Here is a 15,253-nt window from a genome sequence, read left to right as displayed (position 1 = left end):
AGGAAACGTATGATCTCTGTAATTGCAAACAAAGGTTTCTGTACCAAATATTAAGTTCTGCTTTTCTGATGTATCAAATACTTATGTCATGTAATAAAATGCAAATTAATTACTTAAAAATCATACAATGTGATTGTCTGGATTTTTGTTTTAGATTCTGTCTCTCACAGTTGAAGTGTACCTATGATAAAAATTACAGACCTCTACATGCTTTGTAAGTAGGAAAACCTGCAAAATCGGCAGTGTATCAAATACTTGTTCTCCCCACTGTACATACCAATCACCACATCAACAATGTCTGGATGATCTACTTTAGACTACGCAATGTGATACTACTACAGATAGAGAGAGAGATGGAGAGACAGATAGATGTGTGTTTGTGTGTGTGTGTGTGTGTGTGTATTGTACCCTGTGTGGTTAGTTTACAGAGCTAACAGGACTAAACCTGATAGGTGCCCTTAACAGAGACAGCTAAAGTCAAAGCCCATTACAAATGCCACAGCCACAAGTGTGTGTGTGTGTGTTTATGTGAGTCTGCCTGTGCTTGCGTGTGTGTGTGTGTGTGTGTGTGTGTGTGTGTGTGTGTGTGTGTGTGTGTGTGTGTGTGTGTGTGTGTGTGTGTGTGTGTGTGTGTGTGTGTGTGTGTGTGTGTGTGTGTGTGTGTGTGTGTGTGTGTGTGTGTGTGTGTGTGTGTGTGTGTGTGTGTGTGTGTGTGTGTAAAGTATATAGTCAAAGGACCGGTTGCCTCGGAGCAGGAGCCTCGTAGCAGAGCGTGCCAAACACTCGCCCACAACAAATAGACTTCCACTTTCTTTTAAACCAGCCGGATTCCCTTTCTCATGGATTAGTACCCATGTACAAAACTGAGGAACCTTTGATACAGACGTCTACCCTCCACTGTTACTGAAAACCTCTCATTGAGTGGAATTAAGCCCCCTGAAAGCAAATCAAAGGCCTCGATTTTCCACTCTTACTAACAGTGGAGTGTTTTATACTGAGGCAAAGGAAATAAACCCAGCTGAAACAATCCAACACTTCAGGTGTTAATCATGCACAAATAGCTAGAGCAATAATCTTTTGATATTGATAATCCGGATTGATGACCTTAGTGTACCAAGCCTGATGTGTTTGCTAACTCAGCATTCACTCAATAGCATAGATTTCAATTTACAAGTTTGGCAGTGAGGATAACAGAGCACTCCTGAGTGGCTCCCTATCATGTCTCTTTTCTGAAGCTGACAAGATAGATTTTTTAATAAGGACCAGAGAAAGAAATATTGATCAAATTTAACAGTGGACAGGGGGCGGAGCTAGCATGTTGGAGTGAACGGCTGTGTGTGAGAGGCTCCCGCAACTTTTTTGCGAAATAATCTAACCTAACTTACTTTATTGCACTTGTTACAACAAACTTTTCTTTCTAATACAATATTGTAACTTTCTATGTGAAAATGCCTAGTAATAAGCGACCAAAGGACAATAAATCCACATCAGAGGCCTACTCCCCACCAAACAACGAGACAAACATGGCGGAAGGCACAGGTAACAACGTGACACTTACAGAACTTACCCGGGCTTTGGGAGAACTACGTGTTGCTATAGCGGAGGATCTTAAGGCTACTATTGCTGAACTGGACACTAAAATCGAGAGCACCATTCGAACGGTCGCTTCGCAGGGCCAGATTATTGTGGACCTTGAGAAAGCTTCTGAATTCAACGCTGGTAGGATCGACGAGTTAGAGAAGCTATGCACGTCATTGCAGGATAATGTGCAGAGGCTTTCTGTGAAAGTGGTCGACCTGGAGGGCAGATCCAGGCGTCATAACCTTCGCGTTGTGGGTCTGGCAGAAGAGGTGGAGGCGGGCTCTCGCCCCACCGACTTCTTCGGCAAGCTACTGAAGGATGCAATGGGACCGGATGTTTTGGCGTTGGATCCCCTACTGGACCGTGCACATCGCGCCCTTGTCCCAGTGCCTGGACCGGGCCAGCGTCCTCGCCCAGTAATCATCTGTTGTCACAGTTTCAAGACCAAGGATCTTATCCTGCGCGAGGCTCGAATGAGGGGCAACCTGTTACATAAAGGGCACCCCTTTCGTGTCTATGAGGACTATGCGCCCGATGTGGCAAAGCACCGCGCTGGCTACAGAGATGTCATGACCAAACTCTACAAACTCCATCTTCGCCCAGCCTTGCTCTTCCCTGCAAGACTAAGAATTACCTCGCCTTCCGGGGAGAAGATTTGGCTCTCCTCGGTTTTGGATGCAGAGAAGTTTATCCGGGAATATACACCAATCCCCCGTACAGGTTAGAGTGCCTTGTCATTGTGTGTTAAGGTCTGCTCATGGACTCGAATCCATACCATACCATAACGGGTGAAACCTTATTAAACGGTCTCAGCAAGGGCTACCGAACATGTAATACGATGAGCTGACCAATGGAGGGCGGTCAGAGCTCTCACTTAACGTTAATTTCACTTTCATTCCGACTGGGTTTAGAGCGATGCCTGTTTGGGAGGCCTTCCAGGTCAGATCATTGACACTTTCGGATGGATATACTTATATTCCCCCATTTTTGTTTTGTTTCGTTATTTATTTTTCAATTCTTACATTATTCCTGTGCGTACATATAATAATTATTATTTGTACTTTATTATTATTTTCTCTTAGCATTTTAGTATTATGTATGTGTATATTTTAAATTAGTATAGATTATTATTCTGGGGTATGCATGTTTGTGTATGTAGATGTGTGTGTATGGATGTATGTTTGTATGCGTGTGTATGTATCTGTATATATTTAAGAATATTTATTTTATATGTATATATTTTTTTGGGTTTGTGTGTGTGTGTATGTATGTTTGTGTGTATACATGTGCATATGTGTGTGTGTGTGTGTGCGTATATATATACGTATGTGTGTATGTATGTAGGTATGCACATGTATGTATGTGTGTGTGTGTGGATGTGTATATGTGTATGTGTGCACATATGTATATATATAATCACTATTTTTTTTTAATATTTTAAAATAATGTATTATTATTTAAAAAAAAATTACATTTTTTTAAAAAAAATTTTTATTTACTTTGGAAATTTTTTTGATTGGGGGGTACGATCAATTTATCAAAATCCTTGTTCCCTTCTCCTAACCCACAATATGTACAGTGGGGAAAAAAAGTATTTAGTCAGCCACCAATTGTGCAAGTTCTCCCACTTAAAAAGATGAGAGAGGCCTGTAATTTTCATCATAGGTACACGCCAACTATGACAGACAAAATGAGAAAGAAAAATCCAGAAAATCACATTGTAGGATTTTTAATGAATTTATTTGCAAATCATGGTGGAAAATAAGTATTTGGTCAATAACAAAAGTTTCTCAATACTTTGTTATATACCCTTTGTTGGCAATGACACAGGTCAAACGTTTTCTGTAAGTCTTCACAAGGTTTTCACACACTGTTGCTGGTATTTTGACCCATTCCTCCATGCAGATCTCCTCTAGAGCAGTGATGTTTTGGGGCTGTCGCTGGGCAACACGGACTTTCAACTCCCTCCAAAGATTTTCTATGGGGTTGAGATCTGGAGACTGGCTAGGCCACTCCAGGACCTTGAAATGCTTTTTACGAAGCCACTCCTTCGTTGCCCGGGCGGTGTGTTTGGGATCATTGTCATGCTGAAAGACCCAGCCACGTTTCATCTTCAATGCCCTTGCTGATGGAAGGAGGTTTTCACTCAAAATCTCACGATACATGGCCCCATTCATTCTTTCCTTTACACGGATCAGTCGTCCTGGTCCCTTTGCAGAAAAACAGCCCCAAAGCATGATGTTTCCACCCCCATGCTTCACAGTAGGTATGGTGTTCTTTGGATGCAACTCAGCATTCTTTGTCCTCCAAACACGACGAGTTGAGTTTTTACCAAAAAGTTCTATTTTGGTTTCATCTGACCATATGACATTCTCCCAATCCTCTTCTGGATCATCCAAATGCACTCTAGCAAACTTCAGACGGGCCTGGACATGTACTGGCTTAAGGAGGGGGACACGTCTAGCACTGCAGGATTTGAGTCCCTGGCGGCGTAGTGTGTTACTGATGGTAGGCTTTGTTACTTTGGTCCCAGCTCTCTGCAGGTCATTCACTAGGTCCCCCCGTGTGGTTCTGGGATTTTTGCTCACCGTTCTTGTGATCATTTTGACCCCACAGGGTGAGATCTTGCATGGAGCCCCAGATCGAGGGAGATTATCAGTGGTCTTGTATGTCTTCCATTTCCTAATAATTGCTCCCACAGTTGATTTCTTCAAACCAAGCTGCTTACCTATTGCAGATTCAGTCTTCCCAGCCTGGTGCAGGTCTACAATTTTGTTTCTGGTGTCCTTTGACAGCTCTTTGGTCTTGGCCATAGTGGAGTTTGGAGTGTGACTGTTTGAGGTTGTGGACAGGTGTATTTTATACTGATAACAAGTTCAAACAGGTGCCATTAATACAGGTAACGAGTGGAGGACCGAGGAGCCTCTTAAAGAAGAAGTTACAGGTCTGTGAGAGCCAGAAATCTTGCTTGTTTGTAGGTGACCAAATACTTATTTTCCACCATAATTTGCAAATAAATTCATAAAAAATCCTACAATGTGATTTTCTGGATTTTTTTTTCTCAATTTGTCTGTCATAGTTGACGTGTACCTATGATGAAAATTACAGGCCTCTCTCATCTTTTTAAGTGGGAGAACTTGCACAATTGGTGGCTGACTAAATACTTTTTTTCCCCACTGTAACTGTACTGCTGTCTATGTCGGTTACTGATAGTTTATGTTTAGACCGGTATTGCTTAGCAATAGAATCGTGTGATGATACATCTTGCTTATCTCAGGGATTGACCCAAGATGAACCGTAAGTGCGCAATATGTTTAAGTTGCAACTTATTCTGTTTAGGTTTATTAGATGCTAATTGAACACTTTAAGTGCGGGAGCCTCCTCAGTTCATATGTTCGTAGAAGTTCTAGGATAGTGAGAGGTGAGCGTATAGTTGGGATTTTATTTTTGTTTTACCTCTTGTTCGAGGTCGCCCATGCTTTTTTGGCATCGGCCAGACAATGTGTTTATTTTTATTTTCATATTTTTTTCTGTCCTATGTGTGTATGCCTGTTAAATGTGGGTTGATGGGGGGGGGGGGGGGGGGGTAAAGGTTGGGGAAAGTAGGGGAACAGGGTGGAGAGTAAAGGTGCTTGCGGGGGGGAGGGGTGGGTTGGATACTGCTCGGGTGTAGGTGCTACATATGCTGATCGTGATGGTTTGGTGCGCTTTCTTACCTTTTTAGTGAGTTACATGTTATGCAGGCCACCATAGGAACTACAAATGAGAGGAGGGCGGGACTTACATTCACTTCCTGGAATGTCAAGGGTTTAAACGAACTAATTAAGAGAGGCAGGGTCCTAGCCCACTTGAAAGCACTTTCGTCTGATATTATATTTTTGCAAGAAACCCATCTGAAAAACAAATCTCATAACAGACTTAAATGTAAGTGGGTGGGGCAAGTGTATCACTCTAACTTCTCTGCCAAAACGAGAGGCACAGCGATTCTGGTACGGAAAGGAATTCCCTTTCTACATAAAACCACTATTGTGGATAAAGAGGGTCGTTATGTGATCGTAATAGGAGAGATCCATTCTACTTCTGTAACTCTACTAAATATCTATGGGCCAAACATTGATAACCCCTCTTTTTTCAAAAGAGTCCTTGCCCTGATTCCAGATATCTCCCATACTAATCTGGTCATTGGAGGGGACCTTAACTGTGTACTAGACCAATATTTGGATAGATCCTCTACCCGGCGAACCCCTACCTCCTATTCAAGCGAATTCTTGAATACCTACATAAAAAATTCTAACTTATTTGATATATGGAGGATCTCTAATCCTATGGGTAGGGAATACTCCTTTTACTCTCATGTTCACAATGTATATACTCGAATTGACTACTTTTTGGTTGATGCTAAACTACTCCCCTTTACCTGTAATGTGAGATATCATGATATTATAATCTCTGACCACAGTCCACTCACCTTCTCCCTGAGATTGGGTGACATCGTACCAAACGAGAGGGTCTGGAGGTTGAATCCTCAGCTCCTCACAGAACCAACATTCTGTGAACATCTTAAAGACCAAATTACATTTTTCTTTGATACCAACGACAACACAGAGACTTCCCCAGCATTATTGTGGGAAACGCTGAAGGCTTATTTGAGAGGCTGTATCATCTCCTTTCAGACGGCCAGGAGTAGGCAAAACAGAAAAAAATTGGTAGAACTGGAGGGACAAATTCACTTACTGGATAGGGAGAATGATAGACATCCATCTATGGAGAAACATAAAAAAATTATGTCTTTAAAATTTAAATACAATCAGATCCTCTCGGCTAAAATTGCTAAATCTTTTCTCTATGCCAAGCAAAAAATATTTTGAGTTTGGTGACAAACCACACAAATTACTCGCCAGACAACTTCGAAAAAACGTGAGTGACCGAATGATTCACAAAGTTAAATCTGCATCTGGGGAATTACTCTCCTCCCCCAAAGACATCAATGACAGATTCCGTCAGTTTTATGAGACTCTATATACAGTGGGGGAAAAAAGTATTTAGTCAGCCACCAATTGTGCAAGTTCTACCACTTAAAAAGATGAGAGAGGCCTGTAATTTTCATCATAGGTACACGTCAACTATGACAGACAAATTGAGGAAAAAAAATCCTGAAAATCACATTGTGGGATTTTTAATGAATTTATTTGCAAATTATGGTGGAAAATAAGTATTTGGTCACCTACAAACAAGCAAGATTTCTGGCTCTCACAGACCTGTAACTTCTTCTTTAAGAGGCTCCTCTGTCCTCCACTCGTTACCTGTATTAATTGCACCTGTTTGAACTTGTTATCAGTATAAAAGACACCTGTCCACAACCTCAAACAGTCACACTCCAAACTCCACTATGGCCAAGACCAAAGAGCTGTCAAAGGACACCAGAAACAAAATTGTAGACCTGCACCAGGCTGGGTAGACTGAATCTGCAATAGGTAAGCAGCTTGGTTTGAAGAAATCAACTGTGGGAGCAATTATTAGGAAATGGAAGACATACAAGACCACTGATAATCTCCCTCGATCTGGGGCTCCACGCAAGATCTCACCCCGTGGGGTCAAAATGATCACAAGAACGGTGAGCAAAAATCCCAGAACCACACGGGGGGACCTAGTGAATGACCTGCAGAGAGCTGGGACCAAAGTAACAAAGCCTACCATCAGTAACACACTACGCCGCCAGGGACTCAAATCCTGCAGTGCCAGACGTGTCCCCTGCTTAAGCCAGTACATGTCCAGGCCCGTCTGACGTTTGCTAGAGTGCATTTGGATGATCCAGAAGAGGATTGGGAGAATGTCATATGGTCAGATGAAACCAAAATAGAACTTTTGGGTAAAAACTCAACTCGTCGTGTTTGGAGGACAAAGAATGCTGAGTTGCATCCAAAGAACACCATACCTACTGTGAAGCATGGGGGTGGAAACATCATGCTTTGGGGCTGTTTTTCTGCAAAGGGACCAGGACGACTGATCCGTGTAAAGGAAAGAATGAATGGGGCCATGTATCGTGAGATTTTGAGTGAAAACCTCCTTCCATCAGCAAGGGCATTGAAGATGAAACGTGGCTGGGTCTTTCAGCATGACAATGATCCCAAACACACAGCCCGGGCAACGAAGGAGTGGCTTCGTAAGAAGTATTTCAAGGTCCTGGAGTGGCCTAGCCAGTCTCCAGATCTCAACCCCATAGAAAATCTTTGGAGGGAGTTGAAAGTCCGTGTTGCCCAGCGACAGCCCCAAAACATCACTGCTCTAGAGGAGATCTGCATGGAGGAATGGGCCAAAATACCAGCAACAGTGTGTGAAAACCTTGTGAAGACTTACAGAAAACGTTTGACCTGTGTCATTGCCAACAAAGGGTATATAACAAAGTATTGAGAAACTTTTGTTATTGACCAAATACTTATTTTCCACCATAATTTGCAAATAAATTCATTAAAAATCCTACAATGTGATTTTCTGGATTTCTTTTCTCATTTTGTCTGTCATAGTTGACAATTACAGGCCTCTCTCATCTTTTTAAGTGGGAGAACTTGCACAATTGGTGGCTGACTAAATACTTTTTTTCCCCACTGTACATCTAAAGCGGATCCTAACCCCTTAATTATGCAAAACTTTTTGGAGGACTGTAATCTTCCTGCCCTGAACCAGGAAGACTCTAACTTCCTGAATAAGGAAATATCTCTTGAAGAAATTAGAGAAACAATTAAATCTCTAAAGAGTGGCAAGACCCCAGGCCCAGATGGATACCCTGGTGAATTCTATAAAACATTCAGCAACATGCTCTCTCCCTACCTGCACAAAATGTTGGTTCGGGCCAATGAGGATGGAGCTCTCCCATCTACTCTGGATGAGGCGTTTATTACAGTTATACATAAGAAGGGTAAAGATCCGGAAGAGGTAGGGTCATACAGACCAATATCCCTCCTTAATACAGACCAAAAGATTTTAGCAAAAACTCTGGCTAACAGGCTTAGCACTTTAATTGGCAAATTGGTCCATTCGGACCAGACCGGCTTTATCCCTAATAGAAACTCATTCTTCAATCTCAGGCGCCTCTTCAACATTATGTATTCTCAGAGGTTACGTAACGTGGACCTTGCCGTTATATCTCTTGACGCCGAAAAGGCCTTTGACCAAGTTGAGTGGCCCTATCTATTCAAGGTCCTACAGAAATGTAATATTGGAGATGGGTTCATAAATTGGATCCAGCTTTTATATAGGAACCCCTGTGCGAGAATACTCACTAACCAATCAATGTCGTCCCGATTTAACCTTCACAGAGGGACAAGGCAGGGTTGTGCGCTGTCGCCTATGCGCTTCGCCCTAATTATTGAACCTCTCGCTCAAGCGATCAGATCTCATTCAGCAATACACGGATATAATACTAAAGATACTCTAAATAAGATGTCCCTATACGCAGATGACATTCTCCTCTATGTAACAGAACCCCAAGCTAGTATTCCAGCTATTCTTGAGGTGACTAATTTGTTTGGTACCTTCTCGGGATACAGAATAAATTGGAACAAGAGTGAATTAATGCCCATACGGTTGCAAAACACCTCCTGGCTAGAACATCTTCCAGTTAAGTTATCTTCAGAAAAATTTATCTACCTTGGAATTGTAGTTACCAAACAATACTCCTTACTATTTAAAGAGAATTTCCCTTCTCTGATGCAAAATCTCAAGGCAAACATACCATTTTGGAGAACTCTCCCAATTTCTCTGCTCGGAAGAATTAATGCCATTAAAATTGTCTTCCTCCCACAACTGTTCTACCTATACCAGAACATCCCAGTATTCATACCTAAATCATTTCATAAACAACTGGACTCTATTATCAATCCTTTCATCTGGGATTATAAAACACACAGGATAGGTAAAAAAACACCTATGTAAATCCAAGATGGAAGGAGGATTGTCTCTCCCAAATTTTATATTTTACTATTGGGCCGCTAACCTCCGCGCTGTTACGTTTTTGCTGGATGACGCACCCCCGCCATCCAGCTGGCTTAGCATGGAGTGGGAGGAGTGTCACCCCTTCTCTATTGGTGCCGTGATTTTGTCACCTGTCAATCTGGAGATGTCACTTTACCATAACAATCCTATTATACATAGCACAGTCCGAATCTGGAAGCAAATTAAAGTCCACTTTGAGCTTAGACCAATATCATTCATGCTCCCTGTTGCCAGGAATCCCTCCTTTGCCCCCTCTAACCTTGATAACACCTTTGAGCGATGGGGAGAGTTGGGGATAAGTACCATAGGGGATTTATATATAGGAGGGACCTTTGCTTCCTTTGAAGCGCTGAGGGAAACTTATAACCTTCCCAGAAGTAACTTTTTCAGATACCTACAAATTAGAGACTATGTTAGAAAACACCTCCCAACATTTGAGAATGCTAAACCTTCCATGTTTGACGGATGCATAAAAATATGCCCCACCTCAGACAAACTGATATCTCGTCTATATGACGCTTTTCAATCTGTTAGCGCACCCTCTACAGATGCCATTAAGGCAAAATGGGAGGAAGAACTAGGGACTGATATTTCGGTGGCAGACTGGGAGGATAGCTTGGAGTATATCCACACCTGCTCCATTAACTCCAGACATCGTCTCATACAATTTAAGGTATTACACAGATTACACTATTCCAAAACTAAACTGCATAGGATATTTCCTGATACATCCCCTATGTGTGATAAATGTCAGGCTGAGCAGGGTACACTACTCCACTGCTTTGCCCTATGCTCTAGTCTGTATGGTTATTGGTGTGGAATTTTTGGGGTCCTCTCTGAAGTTCTGGAGACTTCAATAGACCCAGACCCGCTTCTGATAATCCTGGGAGTGTCCGATTCCCTTAACGGATTAACCAACTCCCAAAAACAACTCATCTCTTACAGTCTCATTTCGGCAAAAAAATGAATCTTGTTGTTTTGGAAAAGGAGGGAAGCGCCCTCTACCAAATTATGGCTCAGCGAATTGGCAAAAACTGTACACTTAGAAAGAATTAGATATATTCTGAACAATAAATTATCAACATTTGATCAAATCTGGACCAGTCGGTGCTGTGAATTTGTACTTTTTAACGCACTCTCAATTGTCATATTGTAATCTACCTTTGGGCAGCGTGTGCTGGCCCCGACACTCCAGCAGTCGGGAGGGGAATAGGGTGGAATAAGAGGGGGGGGGGGGGGGGAAAGGGGGGTATAAGTGGGGGGTTACATCTACCCTTTTTCTTTCTACCTGTCCCTGTTCTGTATGTCGTGTTTTGTAATATTTGTTTTGTGTCCAGAACTCTGGGTCTTGTTGTTCATGTCTGTTCTCTTATGTTTAGATAAGAACTGTACACATGTCTTTCATACCTATACACCATTCTTGTGTGTGTTCAATAAAAAATATTTGAACAGATATTGATAATCCGTTTGATATTGATAATCCATCCAAAAACGTTTATCTTTTCTCCCTCACTCACCTATCCATCTCCTCATTTGAATTCCATGCTGTCACTGTCACTTGTCCTCTCAAGCTTAACATTGTTGTCATCTATCGCCCACCAGGTGCACTTAGAGAGTTCCTGAGCTTGACACCTTGATAAGCTAATTTCCTGAGGATGGCTCACCACTCTTCATACTGAGCAACTTCAACCTTTGTAGCTCAGTTGGTAGAGCATGGCGCTTGCAACGCCAGGGTTGTGGGTTCAATTCCCACGGGGGGCCAGTATGAAAATGTATGCACTCACTAACTGTAAGTTGCTCTGGATAAGAGGCCTGCTAAATGACTAAAATGTTTTTGACCTCACCCTTTCCCAGTCCCCTCCCACTCACAAGGCAGGCAACACGCTTGCCCTCATATTTACTAGAGGCTGTTCGTCTACTAATCTCACGGAAACCCCCCTACAGGCCTCTGATCACTACTTTGTTTCCTTTTCTTTCTCCCTCTCCTCCAACCCTAGCCACTCAGCCCCTACCCTGATGGTCATGCGCCATTGCAATCTTCGCTCTCTCTCTCCCACTACTCTCTCCTCTTTTATCCTATCATCTCTCCCTTCTGATAAATCCTTCTCCCTCCTGTCTCCTGATTCTGCCTGTACGACCCTACTATCCTCCCTTTCCGCATCCTATGACTCGCACTGTCCCCATTCCTCCTGGCCGGCTGGGCCCTCCCCTCCTGCTCCGTGGCTGAGTGACTTATTGTGAGCTTACAGAACAGGGCTGCGGGCAGCTGAGCGAAAATGGAGGAAAACTAAACTTCCAGAGGACCTATCATCCTTTCACTCCCTCCTCTCTACCTTCTCTTCCTCTGTTTCCACTGCTAAAGCCACTCTAAAAATAAAAGATTCATGGAGTATCCTTTAGGGGTTCTTCAAATGGAAACTGTGGGGGAACCCCTAAAAGTTATTTGAAGAACCCTTTAAAAGGGTTCTTCAAAGAACCCCTTTTAATGGATCCTCAAATAACCTTTTGGGGTTAATGTTTGAACTACCCCCCCTCCCCTATTATTATTAATAATAATAATAATAATAATAATACACATAACAATAACAACAATAAACCAATATTTTAGTTCTCAGTGTTTATTATGATTTTAGTGGCAAAGCAGAATGAAAAAATCTAAATATGAGGTAAACTCCCAGCAGAGCCCCAAGTCCAAGGGCATATCCTCTGGCGTGTTGATGTTAATGTGATCGAACAGGTTTCCTGTTATATTCATCAGAGGGTGAAGTCTGTGAATACAAAAAATAGTAATTATACAGATGATTAACAAAACATGCACACGACAGTATTCATACCTTGGTTTTTGTGTTGAATGAATAAAAACTGTTTTGATAATACCTTTGTATGGCTCATCTGTATAGCTGCAGACACAGACACAAAAGTGAATAGTTCAGTCATCTGCACCCAATAAAGCTAGCCTTTAACATATTCTTATGGCCTACATATTCTTACCTCTTTGTTGATTGATATCCATTGAATTGTGTCCATTTTCTGTTTTAGAAAATATGAAAAGATAGATTAATTTAGATCATACAAGGTTCAAACCTTACCTTAAATTGTGCCTGCACCTTCTGTCCCTTCAAATTCAAATACAAATGTTTCAGTTGGGCAGTTAGGTTCCTGCAAGAACCCCCACCAACTAAGGAGGTTCCTCGATGAACCCCACCTCATGTGGGGCTCTTGTAAGAACCTTTTGGGGGCCATTTTGGGGGCCATCTTCAAAGAACTTTGAGGATATCAGAAGATATCTGCGTCCTCCTGAGTGGCACAGTGGTCTAAGGCACTGCATCGCAGTGTATCGTATCTGAAGATTATGCCTTTGTTAAATGTTTTTCATGACGAAATGGAATGTTGGTTGTTCAGGCCAAAGGGGGGATGTTTTATGATGTTATTTGAAATGTGCCGCTTGGAGGGTGACGCCCGAGGGGAGACTGGTGATTGGCCAGAAGAGGGAGTAGCCCCTCCCTTTGCATTGTTTATAAATAGGAGTTAAACGATGAGACGACAGAACGGCCATAACAATCTGGGAGGCGTTCTCCAGGCAACGCGTGTCTGTGAATTTATGCTGTAACCTCGTGGTATGAATAAAAACTTCTGACACGATGCAGCATAACGGACTTTTTGTTCATCAGCAATATTACCACCATTCATCATATACGACATAATGGCGCCCAACGTGGGGCATGGGTTTGCGTCTCCTCTTTGTTTCAGTCAACCGCCGGCCTAACTCTCTCTGAAGCATGGCCGAAAAAGGGTGAGTGTGTTCTTACCGCTTCGGAGTTTGTTAGATTGGATATGACTTGTGTACATTGAAGGGATGTTCCATATGACCTGGCCTCAGGTGGTGTTTGTTGCTGGTCGACTGAAGTCTGCTAAATTTATTTCATCGGAAACGACAGTTAATTGGAATTTAGAGCATTAAACGGTAGGATTTAAGTATTGAACGTGTATAATTCATTGGTAACGGGTGACAATGGGTTAGTAGAGAATATATGTTGGGAGATATCTGCATAATTAGGGCACCGGGAATACGGAAAAGACCTCGAAACGAGGCGACTTGTAATAATTATTATTATTATTATTAAGTGGGCTACAAATCCTGGGCTTAGTTAGACTGAATCAGGTTGATTTCTTAAGCGGGAATTATGAAGTGAATTGGTGTATTTATGTTATACTCCGCCTCTGGTCGACGGGAAATTGGTTTGGGGATAACCGCTTGATATGAGATTCATCTTTCAAGGCAACAAAAAGTTAGACGGGGAGAGAATTGGACGATTATTTATTTGGCCACGGTGCGGGGTGTTCATTTGTATAGCTAGTAGGCTACAATTAGCTGGAGGTTGGTGTTAAGGCTGGATTGTTTCAGGCCACGTGGTGCCTCGTTGCTAAGGCTTGATTGTATGGTTCGGGTCACGTGGTACATCGTGGCGAAATGCTAAATGCTAAGGCTTGAGGCTAAAGGCTAATTTTTTGTAAGGCTAAAGTGTGAATCATGCTACATCGTGGAGGCTAGTGCTAATTGTGTTTTGTGTCACGATGTACCGTAGGCTAAGCTAGCTGCTAAGGTTGAATGCTAATTGTGTTGCGTGCTACATGCTAATGGATATCCTTAGAGATTCCATTGCGATGGATTAAAGTCTCTTAAATTTGTCACTGTCTGTAAGTCAGGTTGAATGTTTTGTGAGCGCTGTTAAATGTTGTTTGACTATAAGGGGGAAATGGAAAGTTACAGCTGGCTGTTATTCTTTCTGTTTGGGGAGAGAGGAGAGAATCATTCTTTCATGGGGAAACGTATTTTTGAATGGTTGTGCGCATGCGTTTAATTTTGCGACACTACACTACAGAAAGGGGGAGTTTATGACACGAGATTAGGACACGTTTTGGTTTACGGCACTGAATCTTCGACATGCGGTCGTGCTGAGGCGACGGAACAAAATGGTGGCCAGTACGGTCATATGATTGTTTCAGGGTTCTTTTCAGGGGTAATGACTACCGGAAAAGGTGAACACGACTCTTTTAAAATTATTAAAGTAACTGTTATGTGAACGTTAAACTATTTGTTGAGATGTAGTAAATTTATAAATTAAATATATGTTGACGAAGTATAATGCATTGAATGTGGATAACTTGATTAATTGCATAAACTGCTGAAATCTTGTGTGTTTCTATGTTTTTTGAAATATGAGAGGAACATGGAATGGCGAGACGAGAGAGAGGAGGGGTGACGTCACATGACGTGACATCACATGATGCAGGAGAGGATCGGATCAGGCTAGTACACAAAATCATCCTAACCAGATATGTGATGTTATGACAATTTTACATCGGCTTGGCAAATACTATTTCATTAAAAATTGCATTTTGGAGGCTATGTGCATCACTGGGGTTTAATTACAGATGTGTTGGGAATCCAGGATGGATTGAGGATTCTTCTGTAAATTTATGATAATTAGAGCTAATGGAGCAAGGGGTTATGGGAATTGGAGTATTGTAGTATTGAAGGTTAGGCTTTGTTTATGGGTATTTTAGTCTGAAGATTACTAACTTGCATTTACTTGCATTTGATGGGTTGTGGTAATATACTCAACACTAATTGATAAATTGGTGATATAGGAATAAAAAATTGGTTTTAAATTATTCA

This window comes from Coregonus lavaretus (genome assembly GCF_964263955.1).
Source record: "Coregonus lavaretus genome assembly, chromosome: 14".
NCBI lineage: Eukaryota > Metazoa > Chordata > Actinopteri > Salmoniformes > Salmonidae > Coregonus > Coregonus lavaretus.
Note: the sequence above shows the minus strand (reverse complement) of the source record.